The sequence below is a fragment of the Littorina saxatilis genome, linkage group LG2 (assembly GCF_037325665.1).
Source record: "Littorina saxatilis isolate snail1 linkage group LG2, US_GU_Lsax_2.0, whole genome shotgun sequence".
Lineage (NCBI taxonomy): Eukaryota > Metazoa > Mollusca > Gastropoda > Littorinimorpha > Littorinidae > Littorina > Littorina saxatilis.
The window spans coordinates 6,601,015-6,618,905 of NC_090246.1; the positions used below are offsets into that span (position 1 = coordinate 6,601,015).

The following is a 17,891-nucleotide window of genomic DNA, read 5'->3' on the forward strand; positions in this document are numbered from 1 at the left end:
AAAATGTTGGTCTTAACTTTTCTCGTGATTATTTCATTATAAGCAGACTTGCTGGTAAATGAGAACAAAGAATAAGAATAAGAAGAACACATGTTCTGTTCCCAAGGAGAGCGACAGTATCATCTGTTACTTTTTCTTTTGTTGACTTTAGTGGGGAGATGTAGAGAATACTCAGCAGCGGTGAACTGACATTTATTAACAGATGAAATGCAATTCATTTTTTTTTTTAAATTCTGGTATTAAATGCTCAGTGTCGTTGTGCTCCAGATGGAAGTAATTTGTGTTAAGTGATATTTTGTGTGAAGTGATATGTGTGTGTCTGTTAACTGTTTGTCATTTAAGTCAAGATGCTGAAGTTATTGAACTAAGAATGTATTCTCATATATCAATATTTACATTTCCCGTGTTTTCCTCTGTGTCCCATCAGATTTCACTATCAAACTGGAACTGTTGGCAACTCAGTGACCTGTAAATATTGTACTCTGCCAATAGTGAATCCATGAGTAAGACTTTGAAAGTGGAATTTTTTCTTTTTCTTTTTCATTAATTTTCATTTATTGCCAACTGATTCATGCTAGTAAGAGAAGACTTCTCTTTTTATTTTTTATTTCTTTGATACCTCACGTTGAGTAGGTTGTTGAAGCTAGAAGTGGTTCTATGTGTTGTACATAAGATAACTATGTAGCGTCAGTGAGTTGTATTTGTTCATGATTGATGCTGTGTGTGTGTGTGTGTGTGTGTGTGTGTGTGTGTGTTGAGACCAGAGTGTGGTTTTCATCGTCATCACCCTGAGGCTGAGTTTGTGTGGTCATTACGTCACCACGCTCAGTCTGTGCTGTCCGTTTGTCCCGTTACCCTTCCCTGTGTGGTCATCTTGCGTGGCTGCTACTCACTGTCACTGTCATTCGGCTGTTATTAAACATGGCTATTGAACTCCTCCGTGTCTGTTTTGACAACAACTGTTTGTGAGTGTGTGTGTGTGTGTGTTTGTCTGTGTGCGAGAGAGAGAAGGATGGAACGATCGCACGTGAACACAATGTGGGAACTTTTCAGATGTTTGTGCCCTATACTCTATCACAATCGGTGGGTAGTTTCCCAAGACACACTCTCTCTCTCTCTCTCTCTCTCTCTCTCTCTCTCTCTCTCTCTCTCCTCCCTCTCTCTCTCTCTCTCTCTCTCTCTCTCTCTCTCTCTCTCTCTCTCTCTCTCTCTCTCTCTCTCTCTCTCTCTCTCTCTCTCTCTCTCTCTCTCTCTCTCTCTCTCTCTCTCTCTCTCTCTCTCTCTCTCTCTCTCTCTCTCTCTCTCTCTCTCTCTCTCTCTCTCTCTCTCTCTCTCTCTCTCTCTCTCTCTCTCTCTCTCTCTCTCTCTCTCTCTCTCTCTCTCTCTCTCTCTCTCTCTCTCTCTCTCTCTCTCTCTCTCTCTCTCTCTCTCTCTCTCTCTCTCTCTCTCTCTCTCTCTCTCTCTCTCTCTCTCTCTCTCTCTCTCTCTCTCTCTCTCTCTCTCTCTCTCTCTCTCTCTCTCTCTCTCTCTCTCTCTCTCTCTCTCTCTCTCTCTCTCTCTCTCTCTCTCTCTCTCTCTCTCTCTCTCTCTCTCTCTCTCTCTCTCTCTCTCTCTCTCTCTCTCTCTCTCTCTCTCTCTCTCTCTCTCTCTCTCTCTCTCTCTCTCTCTCTCTCTCTCTCTCTCTCTCTCTCTCTCTCTCTCTCCTGATTGTTGAGGTCTTGGTCGTGCAAGAACCAGAATGTTGTAGCTAACATCGCCCCCACCCCGCGGGACTCTTTACTGGCTCGGAATGTTTAAAGCCACATTCACAAAGCAAAACACCTTGGTCTGTAAGCAGTCTTCTTTCTAACAATCAAAACTGCAGCTATAAATAACCTTCGTCTGACACTCGAACAACCCGAGTGTTATTAGTGCTGTCAAGCTGAGCCGAGATATGGACTCCAGATCCATTTTCCATGCCCCCCTCTCCTGTAGGTGCAATCTGTGGTGTTTACATGTATACAGGTGTGTGAGAGCACTACACAACATTCACTTCACCATTGGCGTGTGCTAACATAAACTTGCCCGCTACACTTGCTGTCTTGACCTCACCGCGGAGTGTAAGTACACCTCACACTTGCTGTCTTGACCTCACCGCGCAGTGTAAGTACACCTCACACTAGCTGTCTTGACCTCACCGCGCAGTGTAAGTACACCTCACACTGGCTGTCTTGACCTCACCGCGGAGTGTAAGTACACCTCACATTTGCTGTCTTGACCTCACCGCAGAGTGTAAGTACACCTCACACTTGTTGTCTTGACCTCACCGCGGAGTGTAAGTACACCTCACATTTGCTGTCTTGACCTCACCGCAGAGTGTAAGTACACCTCACACTTGTTGTCTTGACCTCACCGCGGAGTGTAAGTACACCTCACATTTGCTGTCTTGACCTCACCGCAGAGTGTAAGTACACCTCACACTTGTTGTCTTGACCTCACCGCGCAGTGTAAGTACACCTCACACTTGCTGTCTTGACCTCACCGCGCAGTGTAAGTACACCTCACACTTGCTGTCTTGACCTCACCGCGGAGTGTAAGTACACCTCACACTTGCTGTCTTGACCTCACCGCGGAGTGTAAGTACACCTCACACTTGCTGTCTTGACCTCTCCGCGGAGTGTAAGTACACCTCACACTTGCTGTCTTGACCTCACCGCGGAGTGTAAGTACACCTCACACTTGCTGTCTTGACCTCACCGCGCAGTGTAAGTACACCTCACACTTGTTGTCTTGACCTCACCGCGGAGTGTAAGTACACCTCACACTGGCTGTCTTGACCTCACCGCGCAGTGTAAGTACACCTCACACTGGCTGTCTTGACCTCACCGCGCAGTGTAAGTACACCTCACACTTGCTGTCTTGACCTCACCGCGCAGTGTAAGTACACCTCACACTTGCTGTCTTGACCTCACCGCGCAGTGTAAGTACACCTCACACTTGCTGTCTTGACCTCACCGTGGAGTGTAAGTACACCTCACACTTGCTGTCTTGACCTCACCGCGCAGTGTAAGTACACCTCACACTTGCTGTCTTGACCTCACCGCGCAGTGTAAGTACACCTCACACTTGCTGTCTTGACCGGCTCACCGCAACCTGCGGAGTGTAAGTACACCTCGCCGTGCATAACTAGCCTATGACCTTTGGTCGGGGTCAGGTCAAGCACAGAGCGTTACAACAACTGTTACCACACAACCTCTGTCCAGTCCGCATGGACACCACGGTGACCACTGGGTGAAGTTATGCTATGCTCTCTCTCTCTCCCTTTCTTTCTCTCTCTCTCTAGCACGGTGGGAATTCTGTCATATCTAGAACAATCGTGCACTTGGTGAAGAGTTTTTTAAATTTGGCATGGAGTTAGTATGGTCATAAGGTTTTCAAAAACCATCGCAAACAAATTCAACCTTACGTTTTGTTGCCTGTTTGTGCAAAATTCAATATGGCCGCCGACGGAAGCAGTAATTAAATGTCATATCCCAGCAGCTCCCATTATTACTAGAACCTTGTCAAATGTCTGCTATCCCATGTTTTCTAGTGCAAGGAATCCAAATATGAGATCTCTGGTGTTTCACCGCTATTTTCAGGGTCAAAGGTCATTTTTCAAGGTCATTTCAGCCAACAAAGACGCCGATAACTTTGGAATTTATTAACTTCAAAAGATGAAATTGGGTTGTACACTCGAGTCATGCGTGAGCTCTGTGAGCTCACGGTTCAAGTTCTTGAACTCACGACTACTATTTAGTTAAACAGGAATTATGGTGCTCAGAATTGTCGATGTTATAGATATGGTCGACTGGTCGTAAGTTCTGGACTTTGTCACTGGCACTGTTTGCGCAGCCTTCTTCACACTTGCACAGTGGACCACAGCGAAGACCAGCGCGATGACACTTGCAGTTTCCTTTGCAAGCAACCAAGCAGCCACAGTGGAGCAACAGTGAGCACCCTGTGCTGGCGTCAGGCAGACTTGTCCAGTATGGCACCCATGCCTTGGTTCTCTCATTCCATTCCCATCCCCATTCACCTGGGTTTGGGATGTTGGAGGTTTTGGACAGAGACTGTTTCCAGATGAAAGCTGCGATGAGCAATGCTCGCTTTGTGTGCTGGAACAACGCATGCTGGGTTGGTGGGATGGATTCCAGAAGTTTGAGACCAACAGTAAACATCAGCTTTCTTGCTTCGTTGACAGACGTTGATCTACAGTTTTTGCTGTACATCAGCACAGTGGTTGAAACGCTCCAGACGCTGCATGTGCAGTGAGTCGAGTGTGAGGCTGGTTGGGTCCTGGGTGATGGCGATGAAGGTGTCAGTGACCTCGGGAAAAGTGGCCCATGCATTCCATGCTGTCTTTTTGCCAATTCAGAACATGGCCGATGTTACATCACATCCTGTGTAGGAATGAAAGAAGGTAAGTGCCTGGCAGCGTTGAGGTCCCAGCTGTTGAGCAGTGTAATGTACTGGAATATCTCTGAATGTTTTTCCTGACCCAAATCCAATCCACAGCTCTGACAGTTTCAGCTGATCAAAGTGATGGATGGCAAGAACCACCACATCTGTGTCCACTGTCCTGAGGTAGTCATTACCCGTAGTGTGTTCCTGCTCAGCAGCATGGCAGAGGTGAAGCATCATCCGTGTGTCAGCTTCTTCTTGGTGGCAAGGAGATAAGGCTGATATATCTGTTGGTCTGTTAGTGAGCACAAGGTCAACCTTCGTAGTCAGGAGATGATATCTTGCATCAGTGGTATGTCGCACTAGTTGCTCACTGAGGAACTGGAACAGCTCATTCTTGTTGTCAGACTCCTTGAGGAACTTCTGCCAGTCAGCTCCCTTTGGAATAGGTATCTTTGCTGAGACTCTAGTTCGTTTTCCTTCACTTTCACCCCGCTTGGCACGAGTCTGTGATTTGAGACTTGCATCCTGATATGTGTCCCAAACAGCATCCACTCTTGTGGTGTTGTTGGTCATCGGGCTCTCTAAGAAGGGTAGCAAATGCATAAGTGTGTATTCTTCAAACACAGTGGCACGCTGGGGCTTGACAATATGGATGATGGCTGGCATATCCAGTACGATCACAGAGGCTGGCATATCCAGTACGATCACAGAGGCTTTTGCTGCAGGAGGGCGTCCAGGATCAGGCATTCCAGGCAGGCAGCCAAGAAGAGCAGACTTTGTTCCTGACATCAGTTTTCCACGATCACACAAGGAAGGAGACTCACGCTGAATCTCATGTCTGAAAAAGTCGTCCATATCACCATCAGGCCGTCCTAGCAAGGACAGAAACAACTTGGTGATGAGCGCCGCATTTGCCCTTGCTGATCCCAACTTGTTAGCACCCTTCTTCATACTGAAGATACTTCGAGCAAATTTTGGATCGTTACAGTTATGTGTTAAGATGTTATGCAATGTTTCGCAAAAAAAAGGTGTTAATTCATTAAGAAGCTTGCTGGAAATAACCTACAACTAGCCCTCGTCAAGATTTAAAAAAAATATAACAAAAAGTCTTCTTTTCGTGGAAGTTGATAACTTCACTTATTTTCACTCTGTTTTTGATAAGCTTCTTTAGTTTCCTGGCGTGCTTCAAATAATGCTCTGATCAACCCGAAACAGATAAATCTAAAGCATATTTTAATTAGTCTGACTTGTACACTAAGTTGTATCATGTTATTTTGAAGTATAGGGGGCTTTTTACAGTGATTCGTGAAGGTCACTTCATTTGTGATTTTTTTCTGTATTTAATTTTTGCTGAATGTCTATCAAAGCTATTTCACTCTAATTAGGCCTAACGGTTAACCTAAGAGAAAAGGACTACCAAACACAAAATGAAACTTCTTCGTAAGAAAACAAGCTAGTTATCAGCATGAAACAAAAAGTGGTCCATATTAGGAGCCCTTCCCCTAATTTTGTTTGATACTTGGACGTCAGATGGTTTGTTTACTGACGGGTGACTGTGCCGTGTCAGTGCAGTGACTCGGTGACTTTTCCGGGTTTCAGACGCACGAGACGTAATAACGACGTCTGGAGATGTGATCGGTGTGAGACATGGCGGCCAAGGTCGGCAGCAATCGATTATCGCCCAGTGCTAAATGTCACATTGTCAGGTCTTATCGGGCGCCCTTCTCGCCCCTTACAGGGAGGTGTGGTGCTGCTTGGGGCGCGCTGGGACTCAGTAGTTAGTGTCAATGCGGAAGGTAAAGGCGGGTCTCCTGAGAGTTGGCGTGTCAGTGGAGGTCTCGTGGCGAATAAAACTTCGTCGGTGGCTTCAAATGCGGAAAACCGTGATTTTCCTGGTCAAAATGAGGAACATTGTTATCGAAGGCTTGAATAAAATTAATACTTGTATTATCAACAAGCTCTCTCTCTCTCTCTCTCTCTCTCTCTCTCTCTCTCTCTCTCTCTCTCTCTCTCTCTCTCTCTCTCTCTCTCTCCAGATTCCAGGGTTTCCGACTATGATATCGGGATTGTTGATTATTGTGTTGAAAGGCGAGACCCAGAAATACAAGGGCAGACCGGAATCGCGGTATATTCATGACTCAATTAAACACATTACGCGTAGACGCATAGACCTGGAACCCAGCGCAGTAGAATGCATTTGGTTAGAACTCAAACCCAGTAAATCAATGGCCCCTCAATTCGTGTGTTTTCTTTATAGAAATCCTGCGGCAAATTTTGAGTGGTATGATCATTTTGTACAAATGTTAGACAATGTTTATAGTAAGAGCAAACACAAGGCTGACGTTATGCTACTTGGCGATTTTAACATAGACATGTTAAAGTCCCATCCCAGCTGGGAATCAACTACTCAGTTATTTGGGCTTAAACAGCTTGTAAAGTCACCCACAAGGGTAACTTCAACGACATCTACATTGCTCGATCATATTTATACGAATAATCCGGACACAGTCTTAGGTGCCTGTGTATCCGACCTTAGTGTAAGTGATCATAGTCCTGTAAGCTGTTCCAAATTGATGAAGTTACCCAAGGCAGAATCAAAAGGTCACACATATATTTCATACAGGTCTTTTAAACATTTTAATCAAGGTCTCTTCTTTAATGATTTGAATTGTACACCTTTTGCTTCTGTGCTTAATTATACTGATCCTAACGAGGCACTTGAAGCCTGGTATTCCCTCTTTATCGATGTGGTAAATCCTAAACTTCCTCCCTGGTTAACCATTGATATCATCAAAGCAATGGCGTATCGCGACCAGTTGAAGACAAACAAATTATTTGAAGATTATAAAAAAAGCGCGTAACAGAGTAAAGAATCTTGTGAGAAACGCGAAGCGATCATATTTTGATAAACTTGTGGGTAACAGCAAAGATGTTTCAAAAGTCTGGCGCGCCCTGAACACTTTTTTAAAAGGCAACTCCTAAAAAATAGTAGTATTCCTCAAAATATAAAGGCCAACGACTTTAACGATTATTTTTTGTCCGTTGCTGAATCACTGGTAGATTCTCACTCAAAATCTCCAGGTACAGAACCACATTCCTGTTGTGAACGCTTGCAGATGCTCTGTGATGAAAAATTAAGAAACACGGATGCGTTTGTTATTCCGATAATGGCCATCCATGAAGTTGGCCAGTACATAGCAAGGTTAGAAAATAAAAAGTCTTCCGGACTTGATGGAATAAGTAATAAATTATTAAAATTGTCTACTCCTTATATAGTAGAGTCTCTGACTTATGTTTATAATTTATGTATTCAACACAATGTTTTTCCAAAAGAATTTAAAAAAGCGAAAGTCATACCTTTGCCAAAGAAAAAAGGTTCTCAAGACTTAAATGATTTTAGACCTATATCTTTGTTATCTGTATTATCTAAGCCTCTTGAAAGGCATGTTCAGAAACATCTGGTTACTTATTTGGAGGACCACAATCTCTTGCATCAACTTCAGTCTGGTTTTCGCTCTCAACATTCATGTAACACTGCCCTTGCCAGATTAACTGATTCATGGTACTCATCCATTAGGTTAGACATTTCTGGTGATGTTTTCTTGGACCTAAAAAAAGCTTTTGACCTCGTGGATCACGAGATCCTTCTACAGAAATTAAAATGTTATTTGAACAGTTCAAGCACTGTCCCTTTTTTTAACTCTTATCTTAGAGAGAGGGTTCAATCTGTATACGTACACGATACGTACTCTTCTCAGGGCACTGTGAAATGTGGAGTGCCACAGGGGTCTGTTTTGGGACCTGTATTATTTTGCATCTATATAAATGATTTGCCCTTGTACCTACAGTCTGAATCTGTTGAGTGTCATATGTTAGCAGATGATACTACCTTACATGCAACAGGGAAAAGCCCTGCACAAATTCAAGACAAATTACAACAGAGCCTAAACGATGTTTCTGAGTGGTGTTCTGCAAATCGTATGCTTATTAATCCAGTAAAAACAAAGTCTATGATAATCAGCACTCGCCAAAAACATCAACTTTCTTAAATGACTCTGAGTCTGTCCCTAAATGAGCACTCCATTGAGCAAGTAGCTGAGCACCGTTTACTGGGACTTACTGTTGATAATAATCTCAAATGGCAGACTCACATCAATGGAATCTGCAAAAAAATTGCTAAAAACCTGTTTCTTTTGTCAAAGTTACAAAGCATTATTAATCTAGACACAAGAAAACTATTTTACAATGCCCACATAAAACCCCATATTGATTATGCTTCCATAGTATGGGACGGGTGTAGTGAAGTTCACTTGAAGAAGCTGAACTCGCTCCAGCGTAGAGCTGCTAAACTAGTTCTGCCCAGTCCATCTCTTTCTACAAAGGAAAAGATGAAAAGTATTGGGATGTTAAGCTTAAAAAAGCAGCTTTTGTATAATAAATGTTCATTTATGTATAAAGTCGTCTATAAGGACGCCCCAACATATCTTATACAACTCTTCAATTCATCTCCGTCATATTATTCAAACACTCGAAATAACCTTGCCTTGTCAAGGCCCCGCATCGATTTGTTTAAAACTAGTTTTTCTTATTCTGGTGCGTTCCTTTGGAATTCACTACCTGTAAATATCAAGTCATGTCTGTCATTATCTTCTTTTAAAAGACAGCTCCGAAAGCACCTCTCTAACGACTAAGTCGGTGTACACTTTGTGCGAGTGTGTGTGAGGATGTGTAAAAGAGAAAGTGTATAGTATGCTTCCATTAACAAGCACACTTTTGAATTTTTAATTTTTATTTTGTTATACCTTTCCCCATTGTTTTTTGTTATTATTTTTATTTTTTATTTTTTTAAATTTTTTTTTAATATAAATTCTTCATATTTGTTCTTTGTTTCATGTGTGTATTATAGTAGGGACTAGCTGTAAGAAAGGACCATATGGACCTAATGCTATCATCCCTCGGTAATAAAGTTTTCGAGTTCGAGTTCGAGTTCGAGTTCTCTCTCTCTCTCTCTCTCTCTCTCTCTCTCTCTCTCTCTCTCTCTCTCTCTCTCTCTCTCTCTCTCTCTCTCTCTCTCTCTCTCTCTCTCTCTCTCTCTCGCTCTCTCTCGCTCTCTCTTCCGTTATTGATATACCTGCTGATGATCTGAACATTCATTTTACTTCTATTGTTGACAAAGTAATTACAACTGATAGATCAAAACAGAATAATCTGGACAAGTTGAAACAGTTTTGTGATTCAAAAAATATTACCCATAATTTAGACATTCCTCTGCTATCTGTTAGCGAAGTCTTCCATTATCAGTTGTGCTTAATATTCAAGTGGTTTGCTTGGGAGAGCTGCGTTCCACGAGCTGTTGAGGTAATTAGCCGTTACTTTACGCTGGTGACCGGTCAATGTCTGTGAAATGTAAACTCTGTGTTTTGTTTCTCCATGATAGCGTATAACTTGCTCAGTCATTATAACGCTAAATTGTAATCTGTATATGGTTTTTGCAGATATGGAGAGGCGGAGAAAATGTCTTGAGTTGTTATCAAAAAAAACGCTCGCGCTGGACCCGAGTACTCTTCAGACTGGCTCGCTCCAAGTGATTGCTCTGTGTGAATTACAGGCATTCCCTTTGCTATATAAATACATTGCATGCGAGGATGTGCGTGGTGACTGGCCTTTCTCTTTTATTTGATCACAGTGAAAATGCACACACACATTCACGCACACACACACACACACACACACACACACACACACACACACACACACTGACACACACACACTCTCTCTCTCTCTCTCTCCCTCTCTCTCTCTCTCTTACACACACACACACACACACACACACACGAGTACAGACTCATGCACGCGCACGCACGCACACACACACACACACACACACACACACACACACACACACACTGACACACACACACACACACACACACACAGTAACATTAACACATGTGCACAAAATGATCACACACACACACACCGCGCGAGAGAGAAAGACTACAGGGATGATGCATTAATTGACGTCAAAGACTTTCGACCGTGACGTAATCTTTTTATGACGCTATATTTCTCGTCACTGTGTGACGCGTTCGGCGCTGTTCTATCAGACTGCCTGGCTGGATGTGGCTTAGCGAATTCCTCCCACCGCCAAGTCGTTTTTGTGTGGTTTATTTCGCATTTAGGTCCCAGGTAACATTATGAAGTTTTAATACGATCAATCGGACCTATTATCAAGTTAGTGTATCAACTTTTGAACGAACTGCGCCCAGTAGTTTCCCAGCAATAAGCTGTTAAGTCGAGACAGACAGACAGACAGACACACAATTAAAGTCTGCTGGACCCTAGTACTAGCGTACTCGATGATAAAAAACGCTCGCGCTGGACCCGAGTACTCTTCAGACTGGCTCGCTCCCCCAGTAGGAAAGTTTTTGTCTTGTGCACGTGGATTTAAAAAAAAAATATATATATTTATTTATTTTACACAATTAAAAAAATTATTAGAGTAAAATAAAACATTAAAACGTTCATAATAAACAATAGTAAACAAGAATTAAAAAAAAATAGACCGCCCATGTCGGGAATCGTACCCGGATCACTTGGATTTAAAAAAAAAAAAAAAATTTTTTTAATTTATTTTACACAATTAAAAAAACTATTAGAGTAAAATTAAACATTAAAACGTTCATAATAAACAATAGTAAACAAGAATTAAAAAAATTAAAAATAAAATAGAACGCCCATGCCGGGAATCGAACCCGGATCATTTTGGCCATAGACTCTCTCGTGCTCTCTGTCTCTCTTTCACCGAGACCAAACCCGGCATTGTAATTTCTTTGTCGAGACCATTTCCTCACCCGTTGTCTGGCTTGCAAATCATGCTTGTCACAGTGACGTGTTCGCCGCTCAAGTCTCCCCTTTAGTTCAGGCTGTTCGCAAAGCGACCAGCCTCCCACCGCAAAAACTCCCACCGTTAAGAGTGGCTTTTGTGATTTATTTCGCATTTAGGTCCCAGGTAACATTATGAAGTTTTAATACGATCAATCGGACCTATTATCAAGTTAGTGTATCAACTTTTGAACGAACTGCGCCCAGTAGTTTCCCAGCAATAAGCTGTTAAGTCGAGACAGACACACACACACACACACACACACACACACACACACACACACACACACACACAATTAAAGTCTTTTGGACCCTAGTACTGCGTACTCGGGGATTAAAACTGAGTCTATCATTGCAGGTACCACGTGCTCGCTGAAGGGGGAAGTTCATGTTAGGTGGTAAGAGGGGGATTGTTGGCATGGTCACTGCACCAATTGCTCTTGTTTCAGCTTGTTGCTTCACGTTTGCTGGAGACTTGCTGGAGGTTTGCTACCTTGTTGCTCAGTGGTTGTTGCTGGAGGTGTTGCTGTACGTTTGCTGAACGATTGCTACCTGGCTGCTACCTGTTTGCTGTTGAAGACGGGCTACGTCACTGTTGCTGTCCTTTGCTGTGCTGTTCTACGGCTGTCAGTCACTGGTGTGTTGCTGCAACTTTCACCGAATGGATCCTGGCTACACTGAGAGTTGAGCCTGTGCACCCATGCGTAAACGCCCCCCCCCCCCCTCCCACCTTGTCATCTTTCTAACCCTTTATGAAGAACTTTGAGTTGTGACAACGTGGAGTGTTAACGCCTGTCCAGGCAGACTTTTTACAGAGCAGCTAAGTGTTTTCCAACTGTGCACGGTTCAGCGTGTTCTTATTATTTCATAAACTTTAACTGGCTTTTGTCAGTTATTTTTGTCTTACGACTTGGTCGTAAAAACCCTTTTGGCTTCACGAGAAGAGGGAGGTGGAGAGTTAGTGTATTATATTATAAACAGACGTCTAGAACTTCTACTTTTGTTGTTTCTAACTTTTTGTGTGACTGTGAGAATGTATCGTGGTGTGGTTAGTCAGTTAGCAGTAATTGACCGTTTTAGGTCATTCATTTGACTATAAAACGTGACACTAAGAAATATTGTTAAATCGTGTTGTTATATTGAGACTAGTTGCTAGTTTAAACATTAATTTGAATGTTTAAATGGTTACCAGCATGAGTGATTTGGGTACTGAGTGTGTAAATCAGCATTGCCATTGTCCATATAATCCTGCTTTGGAGTTATTGGCATAAGACGGGCTGGGTAAAGGGTAGCGTGATATTGACTATGAAACTAACTCTACGCCTATTCCAGGTCGCCCTGTCGTTAACCTGAAGACTGAAACAACCAAGTTCTGGTGTCAACTTTAACCGGAAGATGACAGTTCACCTACATCTACATCTTCATCTACGTCTGCGCAGTCTTCTGCTTCACCTTTAACTGTCGGCATTCTACCGCCATTCTCTCGCCTACACCTACATCTTCATCTACGTCTCCGCAGTAATCTGTTTCTCCATTAACTATCATCAATCTATCGTCTACATCTACATCGTCGGGACTTCTATCTTCCACTGGACTCAGTTGATTATTTGAGTATTACCTTTATTACCTAGCACGATAAATAAGTCATTTACTCCAGCAGGTCATTAACTTAAAAAGTGTGTGTGTGCGTGTGTGTGATAAATATGTTTATAAGTGAACAATAAAAAACGCTCGCGCTGGACCCGAGTACTCTTCAGACTGGCTCGCTCCCCCAGTATGAAAGTTTTTGTCTTGTGCACGTGGATTTAAAAAAATAAAAATAAAAAATATTTATTTACACAATTAAAAAAATTATTAGAGTAAAATAAAACATTAAAACGTTCATAATAAACAATAATAAACAAGAATTAAAAAAAAAAGAAAAAAAAATAGACCGCCCATGCCGGGAATCGAACCCGGGTCACTTGGATTTACAACAAACAAAAAAAATAAAAAATAAAAAAATATTTATTTATTTTACACAATTAAAAAAACTATTAGAGTAAAATTAAACATTAAAACGTTCATAATAAACAATAGTAAACAAGAATTAAAAAAAATAAAAAATAGAACGCCCATGCCGGGAATCGAACCCGGATCATTTTGGCCATAGACTCTCTCGTGCTCTCTGTCTCTCTTTCACCGAGACCAAACCCTGCATTGTAATTTCTTTGCCGAGACCATTTCCTCACCCGTTGTCATCTGGCTTGCAAATCATGCTTTTCTGGTCACTGCGTGACGTGTTCGCCGCTCAAGTCTCCCCTTTAGTTCAGGCTGTTCGCAAAGCGACCAGCCTCCCACCGCAAAAACTCCCACCGTTAAGAGTGGCTTTTGTGATTTATTTCGCATTTAGGTCCCAGGTAACATTATGAAGTTTTAATACGACCAATCGGACCTATTATCAAGTTAGTGTATCAACTTTTGAACGAACTGCGCCCAGTAGTTTCCCAGCAATAAGCTGTTAAGTCGAGACAGACACACACACACAATTAAAGTCTGCAGGACCCTAGTACTGCGTACTCGGGGATAATATTTCCTCTTATACTACAATATGTGTTTGTGAAACTTTTATTATGCAAGATTCTTATTGAGTCGGTGGTTGACTGGCTGCGCGCGTGTGTGATGCATGTGTGTGTGTGACAGGTCATGTGACAGGTCATGTGACAGGTCTAGGCAGGCTGTTCTCTTTACTTTCACTGCGAACCGGAGTGTATCGGAGGAAGTCAAGTCTCGTGTGAGTGTGACTGGGTTACTAAATCTTTGCACCATGTTCGCATGTCAACAAGCAAAAGCTAGACTGTGACAGTCAACGGCTGAAGCTACTGCGCAGAAGCTGAAAATCGTGTCAAGTTTGTCTGTTGCTGCAGTGATTTGGGTCACTCCCAAGGACATAATAACGTGTCCACGCCTCGCCAACGATGCACAACGACTGAATGTGTCACGTGACCGGTAAGTGTGGGTAGACCGTCATGTTGCACGATGATTTGTTTACTGGCTGATATGACGTCATGCACCAGGATGCAACACATTCGGCATGAGTTGTCGATCGTCGCCATGACTTGTTACATGTACATGTACCTGGTGAATATCAAGTCAGGCGGAAAAGCATAAGGTCCCCCCCCCCCTCCACCCCCCCCCCCCCCCCCCCCCGCCAGGGACCGACCGACGGCGTTTCACTGACGGCGACATACAAACCTGCCGCATCCCAATCGACGTCTGACTTACCTTTTCTGCCGCTATGTCTATTTATATCTATAGGTTACAACTGGTTTGTGTGTGTGTGTGTGTGTGTGTGTGTCAGTGTGTGTGTCCGTGTGTGTGTCAGTGTGTGTGTGTGTGTGTGTGTGTGTGTGTGTGTGTGTGTGTGTGTGTCCGTGTGTGCGTGTGTGTGTCAGTGTGTGTGTGCAGTTGTGTGTGTGAGGCCCGGCGAGACAATACATACACTTGTGCACATTACTGGTAGGTCACAAACAAATGCTTTAGTTTGTTTGGCACTCCTCCCATCCCCCCCCCCCCACAAATACACACACGGCAAATTCAGTGTTGTTTTCAATCCCGCACAGCCTCGCCAAACTGGTTGAACGGGCGTTAATCTCGAACAACCAATCGATGTTGATGGCGACTGCAGGCGGCGCCAGTAATTATTATTGTTGGGTGTGGTTTATTCGTATCGGCATTTGCTGTAATTCAGTGTTTGTTTTGCTTTGCCCTTCACTTGCTGGTGAGATATACATAGGTCAGCTTGTCAGTGTGGTCGTGCTCAGTCCCAAGGTGGATTCTTCAGTCCCAGACAAGATGACGCTGAGTTAATACGGCTCAGCATTGTTAATATAGTCCTCTCCTTTCTGCACGCTCACTTACAACATAACTTCAACATAACTAAAGATAGAAAACAGATTACTTTCGGCATCCATCGATAAACGAAACATCCGCCTTTGAATTATTATGCCTGCAGCGAATCATGCGAGACACTGGGCGGGTCAAGGTGTTGACGTCGTGTTTCGCTTGACTGCACAACCCGTCCCTGATATACCGGTGCACATGCACCCTTAAAATCGATGTCCTTGAGGTGTGGGAGGACTGACCGACTTTATTTGACGAGGACAATGAGTTTAGCGCTATGCCGTATCTGACAACTTGTCACTTCAGTACTACCATACACAGGGCAGTGAGGGTCACGGTGTGTGTGTGTGTGTGTGTGTGTGCAGTGTGTGTGTGTAGGCTATGTGTGTGGAGGGGGTGGGGGGATTAAGAGGGGGCGGCAAGACAGTGTTGAGAACACACACACACACACACACTCTGGGCACACTCTCTGGGCACACACACACACACACACACACACACATACTGATACACACGCAGACACACCACATACACATACGCACACACACACACACACGGCGCACACACAATCCGTGGGCACACACACACACACACATACACATGTATGCATAGATGAAATCGTAAATTGTAACTATACCATAGATACTGATACGGCAGACTGGGATGTGGCAGGCGCTGGATGGATGGATGGATGGATGCGTGCCTGCCTGACCGACTTGTTTTGAAAACACCGCTGTGATCAACCGATCAGTGCAGCCACCAACAAAGACTCGGCGAAGGCTCTGAATGAAGAGACGAGAGCAGCTGCAGACAGTTTGTTGCCGAAAGAATGGATTGATCCTCTTTTTCTAGGGCCATGAGCCCTAGTTATATTACGCTGGCGTTGGCTCACATGTATGTATAGCTGAAAGCTTATGGGTGTCGGCAGGCGTTTGCGCATGCGCTTATGTCGTCATCAGTTTGTGTACACAGAAAGTTGTGACATCCGTCACCCTATGGGAGGTGTGAAGGCAACATTGTTGTTCATCTGTAGAAAGTTGTGAAATCCGTCACCCTATGGGAGGTGTGGAGGCAAAATTGGTCATCACTGAGATTGTGTAACACAGGAAGTTGTGAATTACAAAATTGTTCAACAAAAACATCATTGGTAGTATTGTGCAGGGTCAACTGCAACAAACTCAAACCGAGCCATTCATACCTTACTGTATTTGAGTGACTTATATACCGACATTTTTATTTCTTATTTTCAGCACAGGTGTAGGAAAAATCATGAATCAAAATGTTATTTATTTTCTAATTTAACATTTTTTTTTACAAATATGACCATGGTCTTTTAAACATACAGTGACATTAAACATTGTTATGTTAAAAAAAAGAAAAAAGAAAAAAAGCTTTTGTGCACAAATCAGAAAATACATTGTACATTTTACCTACAGGCCAAACAGTGTCCGTGGCGGCAAAGGACTTATATTTTTAGATCAGTCACTGTGGCAAGTTGTCAAGAACGTTAACAGGCGCTTGCATTTGGATGTGTCCACTGATAGTAGGTTTGGTTGTGATCATGATCAATCAGAATAATGTAGGAATAAAAATGTATGACAGTTTGGTATGATGCCATGTAATTCACATATGCTGAAATATGATATTATACATCATATAATATTAATATGGCTGTTGCCATGACCATGAACCCCAAGAAAGGTTTAATGTTATGTAAAATCAAAATACCAAAATCAAGCACCTATTACACGGCTGTTCCCAGCTTACGATTAAGTTGGCAGCTAAATAGGTCATGACCCTCGGTCACGGCTCTCCCTGTATTCGGTCCCTGCTGCCAACGCTACGGCGCGCGAGCAACAAAAAGCAGTCTCGCCCCGCGCAATACTACCGCATAATGCGTAACGCAAGTGTGTCAAATGTGACCACCCCTTTTATGATAGCAAAGAGGGCAAAGGTGCCCCGTATGATTTCCGTTCTTTTCTGTGGAAAAAAAAGCAGGTGTGTGGATGGATCGTGTCGCAATTCCGTTGCGTTCACGATACCACCCTACGTCTGCGGGATTTGATTTGGTTGTTCAATTGAGGAGACGTTTTTCGGGGAGTCTTGTACGTTGTAAAGTTTCATATTGTGTCGGTGATTGTTTGACCACACGCGCACATTCAGGAATCGGCGGAAATCGACATTTTTTTGCCTCGGACATACCTACAGGGTTGCTCGCGCACCAACGCACACCGTGCACACGATCGACCCCCGTCCCCCACCCCCACTCCCACATAAATACACACGGTGACATACTCTGTCAGTGATACTCTATCTCTGGCTGGCTGGCTGGCTGGCTGGCTGTCTCTCTCTCTCTCTCTCTCTCTCTCTCTCTCTCTCTCTCTCTCTTTCTCTCTCTCTCTCTCTCTGTCTCTATCTCTATCTCTCTTGTATGCTTCTTTAGGGTTTTTTTAACATTTAGTCAAGTTTTGACTAAATGTTTTAACGTAGAGGGGGGAATCGAGACGAGTTCCGCAGCAGAATCGTCACTGCATATGACATTTTGTTATTTCTTGCAATGTTTATAATTGTTACTCGTTCTTCTCACTCTCTTCGTGTTGTTTTTACACTTTGCAAATAGTTGTGTTTGTGTGTGCTGTAAGTTCCTCACGAAACACATTTTCCGCCACTCTGCATTTGACATAATTTTAAAAATGTCG

General features: G+C 43.3%; 1 long non-coding RNA gene across 1 annotated transcript; it reads left to right on the plus strand.

Moving 5' to 3' along the window:
- Positions 1–10,470: 10,470 nt before the first annotated feature.
- LOC138958080 (uncharacterized) lies at positions 10,471–13,239 on the plus strand. Its single transcript, XR_011453287.1, has 2 exons — positions 10,471–11,947; positions 12,643–13,239. It is a non-coding gene; the product is annotated as an uncharacterized lncRNA (long non-coding RNA).
- The last annotated feature ends 4,652 nt before the right edge of the window (positions 13,240–17,891 follow it).